Genomic DNA, 16810 nt, shown 5'->3' on the forward strand with positions numbered 1-16810 from the left:
TGGCATCTGACTGTCCTGGTAAACGGACTTGATTGCATCCCAGAACTCACTTCCTATTCCCTGATCCTTGGGATTGAGATCTTCTGGGAGATGATTTCTCAATTTACACCCTTTGCTAACTGCCATATCAGTCTACACCTTTCTCCCTGTTGGCTTCAGCCTCACAGTGCTACTTCATCCCAACCAACCATCAGCTTTGTAGTCATCACCAAGCCTTGATTTAGCACCAATAGTCCTGGCCTATTTTGTAGTTGTTTTTTTTTTCTTCACTAAAAAATATGCCTTGAAAATTCTTCATATAAGTACATGTAGGGATTCAAAGTGCTTAACAACATGCATGGTGTGGATCAATCAATGTGCAGGAACCATCAATCAACGTGCTAGAAATTAACCTCTTTCTGGTGAAGGCAACATAACATGGTAGTTAAATCTACAAATTTGGAATAAGAAAATCTTTAAGTTTTTATTTGAAAGATGAAAATATTCTTTTATAATTTACATGTCAGTATTTCCATCTCATAGGCCACATCTTGTGTGTGTATGTGTGTGTGTGTGTATGTATCTTGTATGTTTACATAGTACTATATATAGCATATGTTTAGGAGATTACCAGATTTCCATCATGGTTAGTTCAAAGTGCTTTCCTTGGAGATAGACTGTGTTTTACTCATCTTAATGCTAACCATAGTGTCCAGAATAATACTGAGTGCATGGGAGATGTTCAGGCAACATGCACTCCAAGAATGATTCTTCTAATTAGTAAAACAAGCTACCAGTTCATTTCCATAACATGATGTAAATTCAATTATTAGCAATTTTGTGTGAAGCATTACAAATCTAAGTGAAGTCTGAACCCTGCTTTCAAGCTGCTCATGGTCTCATAGAGACACAGATGTATACATGCTTAAATTAGTCTTCAAGGACTACCATAGCAAACACCACAGATGAGATGCCTTAAACAGCAATAATTCATTTTCTCACACTTCTAGAGGCTGGAAGTCCATAATCAAGATAACTTCTCTGCCTTAACATGGTCTTTTCTCTGTGCACACCCATACCTGGTGTCTCTCCATGTGTACAAATTTCCTCCTCTTTTTAAAATTTTTCTTTATTTTTAGTTTTCTATGAAAGGCAGAGAGACAAACAGAAAGATTGTCCTACTGGTTTATTCTCCAAAAACTCAGAACAGCCAGGGCTTTCCCAGGCCAAAACCAAAAACCTGGAACTCAAACTGGATCTCTCATGTGGGTGGCAGAGATCCAAGGACTTGAATCATCACCTGTTACTTCCCAGGATGTGTATTAATGGGAAGCTGGGTCAGAATCAGAGGATCCAAGACTTGAACAAGATGTTCCAACATGGGATGGGGGAACTTAACAATAACTACCAAATACTCATCTCCCAAATTTCCTCATCTTGGGACCATCATTGTGGCATGGCAGATTAAGCTGCCACTAGCATCCCATCTGAGTGCTAGTTCAAGTCCTGGCTGCTCTGTTTCCAATCCAGTTTCCTGTTAATGTTTCTGAGAAGGCAACAGCAGATAACCCAAGTACTTGGACCCCTGCCATCCACATGGGAGACCCAGATGGAATTGCAGGCTCCTGGCTTCAATATGGCTCAGCCCTAGCTGTTGTGGCCATTTGGGGAGTGAGCAAGTAGATGGAAGATATTCTCTTTCTCTCCCTCTCTCTTTCTCTCTCTAACTCTACCTTTCAAATCAATCAATAATTTTTCCTCTTATAAAGACAAAAATCTAATTGAATTCAGTGTCATTTTTACTCAACTGCCTTCTGATATACTGTTTCCAAATGCTTCACATTCTGAGATACTGGAAGGAACCTTAGCATATGAACTTAGGAAACAAAATTCAGACTATGGCAATCTTCTGTTACAGTATGAGTGGTTAATTAGTAAAATGAGAAGTTTTAGTAAAGCATAGACTTTACTGAGCAAGAGACAGTATGATTTTGGAAACAACTAAGCTCTTCAAGATCAAGTAATAAACATAGTGATACTAAATTTTTTTTCCATTTAATCTCTCAAAATCATCTTGTTCTAAGAAGAACTCAGATCGATAATACTACTTTTCTGGTTTGGAAAATATTATTCTCCTCTTAATCTAAAGACAAAAATGATCTGGTGTTTAATGTGTCACCTTTAGGAAGAGTCAGAGTTTGATACAGCTTTTAACTGAGGTTTATGCTGTCTCTTTGGTGTTTCCATGCAAAAATCATTTGGCAGTGATTCACTCTGTTATTAACATTCAGGTACATAAGTTCTCACCATAATTGTGCCTGAAAATTATTGAAGACATATTTTGACTCCAGCATTTTATTTATGGGAGTCCATTCCAGGAATTGTTTGGAGGGAAAGGGAATAAAATATAAGGTATCCCTCACCTCTCAAATTAGAGTACAGAGAATGGGCATGGTATTGAATGGAATCAATAGAAAGACTCAATCCATCCGTCTTTGATTTATTCACCCAACAATTTATTCTGCCAAATAAGTGTTTATTAAATTAGGGGATAGTAAATCAATAAGGGACTTATTGACCTTATATTTTTGCCAAGCTTATGCTGAGCACCATGGGGAATACAGTAAGTAGATGAGAGAATTCTTCCAGTGAAAAGTTTATAATTAAAGTAGGAGAGAAAACTATCAACATAAGCTAGGTTACAATTAATGATTGATTACCTGATACCAATGCAAAATTGAATGGGAATAATCAGTAACATTTGTATAAAAGAAGTGTGTGAATAGAATTTTATGTGATGGTACAGTTTGAGTAGAGGCATGACAGCAGGTGATGGTGATGTCGTCACACACTGGGGGTTAGAGCGAGCTGAGTGTGGGCAGCCAGTAGAACAGCAAGACCACTGACCTGTCAAATGATGCACACTGAGGAAGATGGGTAAATAATGATGAAAATGTTGATGGATGGCCTGTGTATCAGGGTGAGAAGCTGTGATGTGACATAATGAAAGAAACACTATCTACAGAGCTCCAAAACATCCCTTTTCATGAAAGTGACATGATGACAAACATGTGTCTCAGTCTGTTTTGTGCTCAATAACAGAATTGTTTATAGTGAGCAGCCTCCTAGTCCTAGAAACTGGGAGATCCAAGATCAAGCACCAGCACCTCGTGAGGGCCTGGCTGCTACACTATCCACAATGAAGGCAGAAGAGTAAGGGAGCAACCAACTCTCGTGAGCCCTTTTCTAAAAAGATGCATTTTTTTTATTTGAAAGGCAGAGTTACTGAGAGGCAGAGACAGAGAAGGAGAGAGAGAGAGAGACAAACAGATCTTCCATCCACTGGTTCACCTCCCAGATGGCCTCAATGGTTGGAGCTCGGCCTATCCAAAGCTAGGAGCCAGGAGCTTCTTCTAGGTCTTCCATGCAGGTGCATGGGCCCAAGGACTTGAGGCATCTTCCACTGCTTTCCCAGATCATATCAGAGAGCTGGAATGGAAGTGGAGCAGTTGGGACTCAAACCAATGTCCATATGGCTTGCCAGCGCTGCAGGTAGTGGCTTTATCTGCTACACCACAGTGCCAGCCCCTCATGAGCCCTTTTTATAACGGCATTAATCTATCCATGAGAGTGAAGCTCTCGTGACACAAACACCTCTGTTAGGTCCCACCTTCCCACACTGTCACACTGGGGATTTAGTTTCTAACACATGAATGATGGAGCACATATTTAAACCATAGCAATGTATTTTGGTAAGAAGGAGAAACAGAGGCAAGAATCTGCCAGGGCAGTATAAGGGAGTTAGAGCAACCTGGATAGTGGGAAGGAAGTGTGAGGTTGAGGGTGGGATCAATAAGAATGGAGGAAATAGATACAAAATATTGTATAGATACAAAATAGAAGCAAAATATTAAAGGAAAATTAGGATTATGTCATTAGGAAATTTTACATGTTTAAGTGTGAGTAAACTAATGATGTCACCAACAGGCAGAGAGGGGGAGGAAAAGATTGGATGTCATCTCTAATTTGGGGGAAGAAGGCAGTGAGTATATTCTGATGAGGCTGGGCCAACTGATATCCCAGGCAGAACAACCCATAGGTTCTTAGCAATAAAACTGAGGACCGAGTAACAAACACTGACCTGGAAACATAAGCATTCCACATAGAATCTTCTGCATTGGAGATGTTACCTTTTGGTTGAAACTATAATGTGTGTATTTTAGAATCAATGGAGTAGTGATGACAGCTGAAGCCATGAGAATGGAATGCATATCCTCAGCAGGAGAAAGAAAAGCAGAAAATCAGCTGGAGAGTGTGAGGGGACCGTCAGAATAGTAGGAGGCAAACTGGAACAGTGAAATGTAATGAGACCCCGGCAAGGATAGAGTTTCACAGAGACAGGGAGTGACAAGAGGTGTGGGAGGGATGTGAGAGAAGAATGCATCAGTGGAGGCAGAGACAATCTAGAGTCTGAGATAACTGCAGGCTAAGAAGAGTTAAACCTACGAAGCACCGCTGCTGTCCTCCAAAAGAACTTCTTTAAGAGAGTATCAGAGGCCGGCGCCGTGGCTTAACAGGCTAATCCTCCGCCTTGAGGCGCCAGCACACCGGGTTCTAGTCCCGGTTGGGGCGCTGGATTCTATCCCGGTTGCCCCTCTTCCAGGCCAGCTCTCTGCTATGGCCCGGGAAGGCAGTGGAGGATGGCCCAAGTGCTTGGGCCCTGCACCCGCATGGGAGACCAGGAGAAGCACCTGGCTCCTGGCTTCGGATCAGCAAGATGCGCCAGCTGCAGCAGCCATTGGAGGGTGAACCAACGGCAAAAAGGAAGACCTTTCTCTCCGTCTCTCTCTCTCACTATCCACTCTGCCTGTCAAAAAAAAAAAAAAAAAAAAAGAGAGAGAGAGAGTATCAGAGAGGCTGCTGTTGCGGCGTAGCAGGTATGGGTGCTTGTTCATATTCCAGCTGCTCCACTTCCAATCCAGTTCCCTACTAATGGCCTGGGACAGCAGCAGGAGATGGCCCAAGTGTTTGGGCCACTGTACTCAAATGGGAGGCCCAGAAGGAGCTCCTGGCTCCTGGCTTTGGCCTGGCCCAGCCCCAGCCATTGCAGCCATCTGGGGAGTGAATGAATGAATGGAAGATCTCTCTCTCTCTCTCTGTGTGTGTGTGTGTGTGTGTTATCTTGCTCTCTCTGTAGCTCTTTCAAATAAATTGATAAATCTTTTTTAAAACAGGGGAATCAGAAACAGAACCCACATACCAAAGGTTAAGGGCTGAAAAAGAGACAGGAAAAGAGAAATGCTCTTGGCACAGTGTAGAGAGCCCAAAGGCCCTCTGGCATGTTCTGTTTGTGTTCCCCTCAAATCCATATGTTGAAACCTAAACCCCAGTACCATAGTATTAAAAGGTAGGGCCTTCCTGAAAAGCCCACAAGAGCATTTCAGGCATGGAAAGCCAAGATACTGAGGCAAAAAATGTGCTACATGAAAGATCTCGTTGGGTGAGATCCCAGTGGGAAGAAGTGGCCATCAAAAAAGGAGGTACTTTTCTCTGAAGGGAGGAGAGAACTTCCACTCTGCTTATGGCGTTGTCTAAATACTGACAGAGTCTGTGGATTCAAAAGGCTCCCATAGCCTAGGCAGCTCATGTCAAGAGCCTTGGGTGATCACTGATGTCATACATAAGAGTGTTTAATGTTAAATGAATAACAGGAGTCACTGTGCACTAACTCCCCATGCAGGACCTCTCTCCTCAAAGAGTTGTATTATAACTACATCTAAGTGCTTGTTAAAGATGCAGCATTCTTGGATATTTTCATTAAAGTTAATTAAGTTTCTAAAAAAAATGAAAATTAAATTAAATTCAGGATGCAATGACTTTGAATAACCCTTGTCTCAATTGTTGAGGAACAATTTTTTGTTTTGTTTTGTTTTGGTTGTTTGTTTTTTTTTTTTTTTTTTTTTTTTTTTTACTGTGCAAATTGTTGAACTCTTTATTTAGTTTAGAGTTGGTCTTCTGTGTATGAAGTTAATCTAAAATGGATCTTAGTGGAGAATGGGACTAGGAATGGGAGAGGGAGGAAGTACAGGGGTGGGAGAATGGGTGGGAGCGTGGGAATGGTGGGAAGAATCACTATATTCCTAAAGTTGTCCTTATGAAATGCATGAAGTTTGTATTCCTTAAATAAAAGGTTTCTTTGGGGGGAAAAATAATTTTAAAAAGGCAGGATCTTCAGGAGATGATTAGGTCAGGAGGATGGAGCCTTTGTGAATGGGAGTTGTTGGAGATCGTTCACCTCTCCCGCTACCTGAGGACACAGTGGAAGGCATCACCATGGCAGGCATTTGCCTAGCAGTGAAGATGACAGGACACACATGTCCCACGTGGCAGTGCCTAGGTTTGACTTCCAGCTCCTGACTCCAGCTTCCTGTTAATGCAGAATCTGGAAGGCAGCAGAGAGGACACACGTGATTGGGTTCCTGCCACCATTTTTGAGACCTTAATTGTGTTTGCAGCTCCCTGCTTTAGCCTTGGCTAAGCATCAACTGTGAGGACATTTGGAGAGTGAACCAGCAATGGAAGCACTTTCTCTCCCTCTCCTTCTCCCTCCCCCTACCTCTCAAATAAGTAAATATATATATTTTAAAAAAGGAACAAGAGACAGTTCCTCATCAAGCAATGCATTTTCTGGTGTCCTGACCTTGGACATACTAGCCTCTAGAACTGTGAGCAATACACTTGTGTTGTTTACTAATTATCCAATTAACACATTTTATTTATTATTTATTTTATTTATTTGTTATTTAGGTTTTGTGGGGAATGGCACATACCATTGACTATGCCCCCTGAGAGGAGAAATCCCCATCTGGGGCTGTAGATGAGGATATAATCTAGACTGATAGTCCCAGGGGTCTGAACATGTGACATTTGGGCTCTGAAGGAAGAAAATTAAAGGCTATAACCTGAATTGCAAAAACTGAACAAGTATTGCTCAGTGATTTACAAAGTAGTTTGAAGGCTCAAGAAAATAAGTATTAGTACCTCTATGAACTAAATCCAATAGATGGACAGCACTCAGGACAATTGGCAAACCACAACACAAGTCCATGCTTAGCTCATGCAATCATTTGTTTGTTTTGTGTGCTTCTGAAAGCTGGAGAACAGCCATCAGTGATGTTCCTGAGTGGTTTGAAAGTTGACACCTGACATCAACCCTTGCACTAACATCAAAATTATTTTTTAAAGATTTATTATTTATTTATTTGAAAGGCAGAGTTGAAGAGAGAAAGATCTTCCATCTGCTGGTTCACTCCCCAAATGGCCACAAGGGCCAGAGCTGGGCCAATCTGAAGCTAGGAGCCTATTAAGGGTCTTCCACATGGGTGCAGGGGCCCAAGCACTTCAGCCACCTTCTGCTTCTTTCCCAGGCCATAGCAAAGAGCTGGATCCAAAGAGGAGTGGCCCAGGCATGAAGCAACACCCATATGGAATGTCTGTGATGCAGACAGAGGCATAGCCTACTGTGCCACATCGTCAGCCCCTATCAAAATTATTTAAATAAGATTAACAAGTGGCTTCATCGCCTGTGCTACCTCTGTTAAGTCATTCTTGGCTGCTGAGTATGCAGGGCTAAGAAAGACTGAAGCGTTTCAGGAAAGGAGACCTTTGGATGAGCAATTTTTGTCCTGGGCATCGTAGAGGGAGATGGCAGCATCAGTGCTTCCCATCTTGGCTCTTCCTGCGCCATGATTGTCTCTCTCAGTAAGTGACCCTTTAAAACCATAGCACTTGGCTGGCGCCGTGGCTTAACAGGCTAATCCTCCGCCTTGCGGCGCCGGCACACCGGGTTCTAGTCCCATTTGGGGCGCTGGATTCTATCCCGGTTGCCCCTCTTCCAGGCCAGCTCTCTGCTATGGCCCGGGAAGGCAGTGGAGGATGGCCCAAGTACTTGGGCCCTGCACCCGCGTGGGAGACCAGGAGAAGCACCTGGCTCCTGGCTTCGGATCAGCGAGATGCACCGGCCGCAGCGGCCATTGGAGGGTGAACCAACGGCAAAAAGGAAGACCTTTCTCTCTGTCTCTCTCTCTCACTATCCACACTGCCTGTCAAAAAAAAAAAAAAAAAAAAAAACCATAGCACTTTTAAAATTTTCTCTTGGTCCTTCCTAAACCCTAGGTTTAGTTGAGCAACAGCTTATGTTCCATTTGCAAAATCCATCTAATGATAGAGAACAGTTAATAAATAGGAAAGAGTTCATAAGTGAAGTTGAGAATATATGCAGGGTCTTCAAAAAGTTTAGGAAAATACATATTAGGAACAAAATATGCTTGGGTTTAAAATGTTTTACACCAAATAAATGTACCTTTTAATTCCCTTTTATACGAACTGTTTGAAATACCCTCAAATGGGGAAGTAATATACAGGTAGAGAGAGAATGACACAGAGAGAGGGACAGAGAAACTGGGACAGGAATAGGAAGGGAAACAGGGAGGAGAGTTTCTAACCCCTCCCGCTCTTTTCTTTTCCACGAAGCCTTCTTTTATGTTCTTCTCTTTTGTTCCCACACTGGATTTGGCTGTCTGGGAGCTGCAAGACATGTGCTAAATCATCTCCCAGTGACTCAGTGATTCATGAGAACTTCTTGGGTCTCAAGACAATAGCAGTGAGAATTCCTCCAGTCAGTTACTAAAGTCTGCTTGCATCTTAAACATCGAAAACTTGTACCTTCCGTAGGTACTGGAGAAGCCAGCAGTTGATAAGTGTGGTTTCTTCTGCTGACCTGGGTTTTTTTCTTTTTCTTTTCTTTCTTTCTTTTTTTTATTGAAAGCCTTCTAGAATCTCCACTGAAATTCTAATTCTGATTCTTTTTCTTTAAAGATTTACTAAATTGGCCGGCGCCGCGGCTCACTAGGCTAATCCTCCACCTTGCGGCGCCGGCACACCGGGTTCTAGTCCCGGTCGGGGCACCGATCCTGTCCCGGTTGCCCCTCTTCCAGGCCAGCTCTCTGCTGTGGCCAGGGAGTGCAGTGGAGGATGGCCCAAGTGCTTGGGCCCTGCACCCCATGGGAGACCAGGAGAAGCACCTGGCTCCTGCCATCAGATCAGCACAGTGCGCCGGCCACAGCACGCTACCACGGCGGCCATTGGAGGGTGAACCAACGGCAAAAGGAAGACCTTTCTCTCTGTCTCTCTCTCACTGTCCACTCTGCCTGTCAAAAAAAAAAAAATTTACTAAATTGAGAGGCAGAGTTATAGACAGAGAGATGGAGAGACAGAGAGTGAGGTTGTTATGCCCAGTTCAGTAGTCCCCAAAGACCACCAAGGAGCCAATACTGCTGTAAAGCACACGAGAGTTTTATCGCAGGTCCGGGCCTGTATTCTCAATCAACACCGATGCAACAGGTCTGAATTGAGAGCCCCGACCCTTCAGTTAACAGGGTTTTTATAGGGTTTTCAGAGACATTCTATACATCATGGTACCATTTAACAAATCATCTCATCCCACGGGAAATTCAAAGGATATCTCCTAGAATTGATTAGTGCATCCAGTGGTGGGAACGGACCTACTAAAGGTGGTTGGATGGCTTTGGGGTTGATGCCTTTTGAATTGATTGGCCAAAGCATAGGGTCCGAGTTGCTGGGATGTACGTGCCGAACTGCAGGGTCTCAGGAAGCTATTAATGACCTTATCTGCCCTGAGAAGACACCAGGAACTCTAGGTATTTCTCTGTTATCTGCTAATCGGCTGTTGCTAGGAGAGTTTATTGCAAGAGGAGTTCATTTATTTACTTTTAGGAGCTTCTGGCTTAGGGTTCAGGGCCTGGTCAGGCCCAAGTTACAAGATGGAGGCCTAATTTAAAATAGTTACACCTTAACCGGCACCGCGGCTCACTAGGCTAATCCTCCGCCTTGCGGCGCCGGCACACCGGGTTCTAGTCCCGGTCGGGGCACCGATCCTGTCCCGGTTGCCCCTCTTCCAGGCCAGCTCTCTGCTGTGGCCAGGGAGTGCAGTGGAGGATGGCCCAAGTGCTTGGGCCCTGCACCCCATGGGAGACCAGGAGAAGCACCTGGCTCCTGCCATCGGATCAGCGCGGTGTGCCGGCCACAGCGCGCTACTGCAGCGGCCATTGGAGGGTGAACCAACGGCAAAAAGGAAGACCTTTCTCTCTGTCTCTCTCTCACTGTCCACTCTGCCTGTCAAAAAAAAAAAAAAAAAAATAGTTACACCTTGATCCAGGCTCAGGTCTCACAAGGTCTTCCATCTGTTGGTTCACTCCCCAAATGGCAACAGTGGTGATCAGAAGCCAGGAGCCAGGAGCTATTTCTGGGTCTCTGAGGGAGGGCAGGGGCCCAAGTACTTGGGCCATCTTCCACTGCTTTCCCAGGCCATAAGCAGGGAGCTGGACCAGAAGAGGAGCAGCCGGGGCATGGACTGATGTCCATATAGGATGCCGGCGCCACAGGAGGAGGCTTAACCCACTAGACACAGCGCCAGCTTCCCCAGTTCTGATTCTTGAAAATACTTGTGCTGTACATGTACAACTGGAAGCACTGTGAAATGATTATTTAACCTTCAAGGCTTGGGCTTTGCGGCAAATGGACCAGTTTTGACCATACTAAAAACTTACAGCAGTCATTAGTGGCCTTTTTCATTTAATTCAGTGTCACAAAAGCAATGCAGGTCAGGAATGCAGCAAATTTAAAACCGCTGCTTGTCTTGATATCTGAATGTAAATTATTCATACCCTTTCATCCTGGTGACAGTGAAAAGGAGAATACAATGAATCAGCAGTTTGCTTTGCAAGTCTGTGCAGAGAATAAAAAGCATCAATATGGCAGGACTGAGAGAAAGCTATGCATTCTTTACTACAGCACCTACTTTGAAACCACAAATTGGCCTGCCCATTTCTGGCATTTCCTTTTAAAATGACCAGACCACAGTCTAGGAAGAGGTGTCCTATTTATAGCCAGCAGTGTATGTGAGGCAGCTTAACTGTCGCTGCTCCTGTTCAGATGCCAGGCAGGATGTTCCCCCAAATGCAGCTTCTTCCCCACTGGTGCTGCCTGTATCTCACATGTGACCCTGTCCCTTCTGCAGATAACTCCCATGTAGAGGATCCTGTCTCCTACCCGCGTGTCTTCCACCAGGCCAGATAAGGGTGAAGGAATGCAGTGGGACTAAAAATGTCCAGCTGTGTTCCGGGCAAAGGAAATGGTTGTCATGCGTGGTCGGCATCTGACTTATTTGTATATGAGAACCTTAAACCATACTTTAAGCTTACTTCATGCAAGTGAAGCTGAACGTCGTCTTGATGGACTGTTGTCTACAGCCCCTTCTCATATTATGAACACAGGGCTGCTGCGGCATTCCTGGCTGGTTTGATGACACTCATTCATGAATTCTTTTCCTGAGTCGTTCACCCGACAGCCTTCCTGGACCCCCTGTGCGACAGAGAGCCTGTGTGGGTGGAAATGGACTTGAGGAGCTACGGTTCCCTGCCCCCATGCAGCTGATTGACGCAGATGCTTAGAAAGGGGACTTTAAAACTCGTCGTGAATGGCTGTGTTCCACACAGGGGGCCATGGAAACCCTGTGTGTGGGCATCCAGCCCAGCCCAGGGGCTGAGGACAGCCTGAGACAAGTCTTGATTTTAATTTGATTTACTATTTTCTTTTGAGTTCTCAAAATAATACTTTCGGCACTAAAATTTTGACAAGCACAGAAGGGTACAATGAAAAGTTAAAAAACACCAGAGACAGCACCTCATTTGCTATGAATCCTTTTATTCTCATGTGTTTGTACGTGTATCGTACTCCATGTGCAGCCCAAGCCTTAAGGCCGGAGAGATCAAGGGACACGTGCTTTCACTCTCCACACAGCACGCAGAGTCCTGCGGGGAGACCCGGGAGGCCATTCAGGGCGAGCTGCCCTGCCGGTCATTTATCCAATTTGGCCTCAGTGCCCTCGTCACATTTATCCAGGTTGGTAGACAACCTCTCTGAGGCCCCTTCCAGCCCTTGGAGTTCAGATCCAATCTCTAAAGGGATCTTTAAGGGACTCCAAAAAAAAAGCCGCGTGCGTTTGAAAGTCACATTGGCCCAGGTAAAATGGGACTTTGTAATTCAGTATCCATCCATGACATACTTAAAGTGCTCGGGCATGGTGTATAAAAGATGACTGAGACCGTGCTGTATTTAACAGTTCCTCGTAGCGTTGAAATCCTCTGTAAATGGCAACGTGGGGAAAGTGCTGCTTAATATAGAAATGAATTACTTTGATGTATAGATGAGTTAACTCCTAAGGCAGGCTCCTCTTAATCGCACGCAGAACAAAAGCCGTGGTTACGCCTTGCCTCTCCCTCCTCCTTCCTGACAAGCCCTGCTGCAGTGTTTGCTGCCTGCCACTCACGTTCAGTACCAAATCTCCTGCAGACAGGGTCTCACCAACAGCCGAAGCCACTTTGAAATTTCAATTTGTTAAAAGGACTTGACTCTGGCTTGGAGAATATGGTGGCTCACGGGAGCTCTGAGCTAATAGCATACACCACCCAGTGTCTTGTTGTAGCAAATAATGAGTAGTGAGAACAAGGGTGAGAGTTCAGGGACACGCTTCTCTGTGTCCTTGGCTTCAAAGTGGCCAGATAAAAGGCTATATGTTCATAAGACACAGGATTGGCATTCTAGGCCTCCGTCTGGCCTTTTGCTTTGGGTTCCTACAAGCTTAAGTTTGATCATCAGTAAGCCCTCCTTTATTTCCAGGACTTAAAAAGCAGAGTTGATGAAAGAGACTTTGATAACAGTAAGCCTGGGTCTAAACAGCACGAAGCCAAGCAGATCTGGGTAACTTGATAGGTATCCATGCAGCAGCCTAAACAACGCAGTGCCCACCCCCGAGTTTCTTGGAAAACTGAGCACTGGGATATGGCTGCCTGGGGCTCCTTCATCTGCCGCAGTGGTGCTGCAGGAAAGGTCTGGGCAGGTTTGCCAGTTACCATTGCAGATGGTTTCACTCGGAGCCTGGGAACCCCAGCAGGGGATTCTAATCTCCAGTAAATATTCATTTTTGACATTTAATTCCACCAAAGAAAGTAGGATTTTTTTTTTCCCCTTAGATCTGATGGGATTTACTGTCATTTACAAACTTTGCTTTGAAGGAGGATCATGCCCCCTCAAAGTCAGCAGCCGTAGGTCTAATTTATTATGCTGGTAACAATTTGATCATCTCACCAACAATTTTTCAAAAGGTACCCAGATGCTTTTTAGAGCCTTTTGAATATGTATGATTTGAAGATTAACTATATTAATCCAGGCCAATTGGCTAACTCCTCACATTTGATTAATGGTGCATAGGCCTAATGGCAGGTCAGTTATTAGATTAGTTCTTTGTAAAGGAGAAAGGGAAGGAGACGAGCCTGATGGATTTGTGGCGCTCGCCCAAGCAGACACACTGTGGCCTGAAAGCACTCAGGGGCCGTGCAGTTAGGTCGCCTTCCGCAAAAGCCCCTCGAGTTGTCTTTTTGTTCTGAGCATGGTAAATTAAATTGCAGTTCCTAATGGGATGAACCAATGCTTAGCTCTCACTGGCCAGTTCCACTTTAAAGACAGGTCACCCTCTGAGCTTCTTTACTGTGGAGCTCATGTTTTTGTTTGATATTCTAATCCCAACTGAAGGTAATGTAGCATCTCCAGTGACAGGGTGCAGTTCTCAAGCAACCAACATCTCTGGGCAGAATTAGGCTGAAAGACTTGAACACATCAGTGATCTCCAGCACTCTGAAACACAGCATTGCTCAGCTTGCTCGTGAAGCTGTCCCCCTGGAGACTCTATCAGCAGGCAGAATTGAGTGACTTCTCAGGTTGAGTCATGTGGCTTCAGCATTGGCTTTGAAGCTATTCCATAAGGAAGACATCCAGGGACTTCAGGAAGCCTAATGGCTTGCAGCCACAAACTCACCTCCATCTGCTGCATCAGGCAGTGTCTTGACAGCTGCTTCTGGAAGGCATAAGATGAGAGCTAAACTCCCAAGCCCACAAAAAGCATGTACACAATAGAAAATACACTGAAGCAGCATCAAAAATTTCTTGCATTTTTTAGATGATGAGGTAACCCTGCATAGCCTAATAACATGGAGCCTAAATGGGTTTGAGGGGGATATCCTGACTATGTTGTCCTTTGTCAGAGTAGAGATCTCAATAAGCCTGGAGAGGGTCATAGGCTGGGGCATGGGCAGAGATGAGGCACAGAAGCTTGGTGTCCCAGTTGGCTGGGCTTTTAGGTCAACCAGTAAATCAAGGACTGGTGGCAGAATCAAGGGCTAGAAGCTATATTCAATTTTTTGTAATCAACTTTATTTTAAGAGCAGTTTTACATTCCCAGCAAAATTGAGTAGATGGTACAGAGGATCCCCATAAACCCTCTGCCTCCACACATGTACAGCATCTCATTTAGTGTGGTGTCTTTGTTACAGTTGATAAATCTACATTGACACATCATTATCATCAAAACGTGAAATTTACGTTAGGGCTTGCTCTTGATGTTGTACATTTTGCAGGTCTGGACAAATGCTTAATACCAAGCAACCACCTTTGCAGTGTGAGACAGAGCAGTTTTACTGCCCTAACACTCCTCTGTGTCCACCTGTTTGTGCCTCTCTTCTCACTATCCTCTGGCAACCACTCATCTGTTTTACTGTCTCCATAGTTTTGCCTTTTCTAGAATATTATATAGTTTGAATTACACAGTACAAAACCTTTTCATATTGGCTTCTTTCACTTAATGTTGTTTTTTTAATTTTCAGTTATCTTCATGACTTTTCTTGGCTTGATATCTCATTTCTTTTTAGCACTGAATCATATTCCCTTGCCTGTTTATTTACCCATTCACCTGCTGAAGGACACTTGACTGCTTCCAAGTTTTAACAATTATGATTCAAGCTGCTGTAAATACCCTTGGGCAAGCTTTGATGCAGACCTGTGCTTTTCATTCCTTTGTGAGCCTCCTTTGAGCAGCTCTCAGTTGAGATCTCTTCTAACAGTGATTTGGATTTCCTCTTCTATGACTTCCTTGTGGAATTCCATGACTTAGAATTCTCCTCCTCTTGGGTAGATGACATCTTACAATCAATAGATGTCAAGGGTTAAAAGAAAACTTTTGGTCATCCATGCTAGATCCTACATTTTACAAAAATGAAAAACAGCCCATAAAGAGTAATTGGCCCGGCGCCGCGGCTCACTAGGTTAATCCTCCGCCTGAGGCACCGGCACACCGGGTTCTAGTCCTGGTCAGGGCACTGGATTCTTTCCCAGTTGCCCCTCTTCCAGGCCAGCTCTCTGCTGTGGCCTGGGAGTGCAGTGGAGGATGGCCCAAGTGCTTGGGCCCTGCACCCGCATGGGAGACCAGGAAAGCACCTGGCTCCTGGCTTCGGATCAGCGCGGTGCGCCGGTCCCAGTGGCCATTGGGGGGTGAACCAATGGTAAAGGAAGACCTTTCTCCCTGTCTCTCTGTCACTGTCCACTCTGCCTGTCAAAAAAAAAAAAAAAAAAAGAGTAACTGGCCCAAGAGGACATGACAGGAGTCCAGGCCTCTGACGAGTGCCAGAGCTAATTCCCCCACACTATGCTGCCCCCCATCCTTGATGAAGGGAGTTGCAGTCTTCTTTGCAAGAGGTCTTTAAATAGTCTAAAGTCACCTACATAGGTGGTCTATATGTGATCCATGAAGTGGGAAGGAGCATCCAGGAGATCTAAAGGATCTTAGCTGATGGAGGGAATTTTTTGGTTACGTTTTTCCTGGATGCCACTGTAGTATCCCATTCCTTTGAGGGTGTATAGGATAGAGAGCAGGGGCCCATCTTCTCCATGAGGAAACTGAAAGTGACCCAGTAGGTCCAGAGCCAGACTTCTGTGTGCTGTAACTGGAAAGGAGAACCCTGCTTTCTGTACTCCTGGGAGCTACATTGTGCTGTCTGCATGTTTCCTGGAGAAAGCACAGTTCTGCAAGGCCCCTACCTTCTGCAGTCTGCCTGGCTAACTGGAGAAACATAAAGTACTTGTTGGCATCCCAGAATGCTGACATGATTTGTTTACGGGTCTTCTCTTAAGCAGACTATCAGATGTAAAACATGAAACAGGTTATCTCAGTCCATTTTCTGTTCCTGTAGTTAAATACCACAGTCTGAGTCATTTTAAAAAATAAACTTCTTTTATATTTTTTTTATTTTTATTTTAATTTTTAATTAGTTTTTAGCAGATTCAATGTACTTTGTAGATACAATTGTAAGAATATAGTGATATTCCGGCCAGCGCCAGGGCTCAACAGGCTAATCCTCCGCCTAGCGGCGCCGGCACACCGGGTTCTAGTCCCAGTCGGGGCGCCAGATTCTGTACCGGTTGCCCCTCTTCCAGGCCAGCTCTCTGCTATGGCCCGGGAGTGCAGTAGAGGATGGCCCAAGTGCTTGGGCCCTGCACCCGCATGGGAGACCAGGAGAAGCACCTGGCTCCTGGCTTCGGATCAGCACGGTGCGCCAGCTGCAGCGAGCCAGCCACGGCAGCCATTGGAGGGTGAACCAACGGCAAAGGAAGACCTTTCTCTCTGTCTCTCTCTCTCACTGTCCACTCTGACTGTCAAAAAAAAAAAAAAAAGAATATAGTGATATTCCTTTCCTCCTGCCATTTCCCTTTATCTCTCTTTTTTTTTTTTTCAGTTTTTGAGATAACATTTTAAACTTACATTACAGGAAAAAGGCTTAATGCTTCACTGAATAAAGTTTAATGAATAAAAAGCAAAGACTAATGGGAATACAGACAATGGCTATAAACAATAATTGAATGG

General features: G+C 44.6%; 1 long non-coding RNA gene across 3 annotated transcripts in view; it reads right to left on the reverse strand.

Moving 5' to 3' along the window:
• Window positions 1–16810, reverse strand: part of LOC133775279 (uncharacterized) — a 159464-nt gene that overhangs the window by 26291 nt on the left and 116363 nt on the right. For 2 of the 3 annotated variants that reach the window (XR_009868215.1, XR_009868217.1), the window contains one exon: window positions 11757–13972. The exons of the other annotated variant lie outside the window; for it this stretch is intronic. This is a non-coding gene — a long non-coding RNA (uncharacterized LOC133775279). Of the gene's footprint in view, window positions 1–11756; window positions 13973–16810 lie in introns of those variants that run through there. 3 annotated transcript variants of the gene reach the window in all.

Source organism: Lepus europaeus, chromosome 16, assembly GCF_033115175.1.
Source record: "Lepus europaeus isolate LE1 chromosome 16, mLepTim1.pri, whole genome shotgun sequence".
NCBI classification, from domain to species: Eukaryota; Metazoa; Chordata; class Mammalia; order Lagomorpha; family Leporidae; genus Lepus; species Lepus europaeus.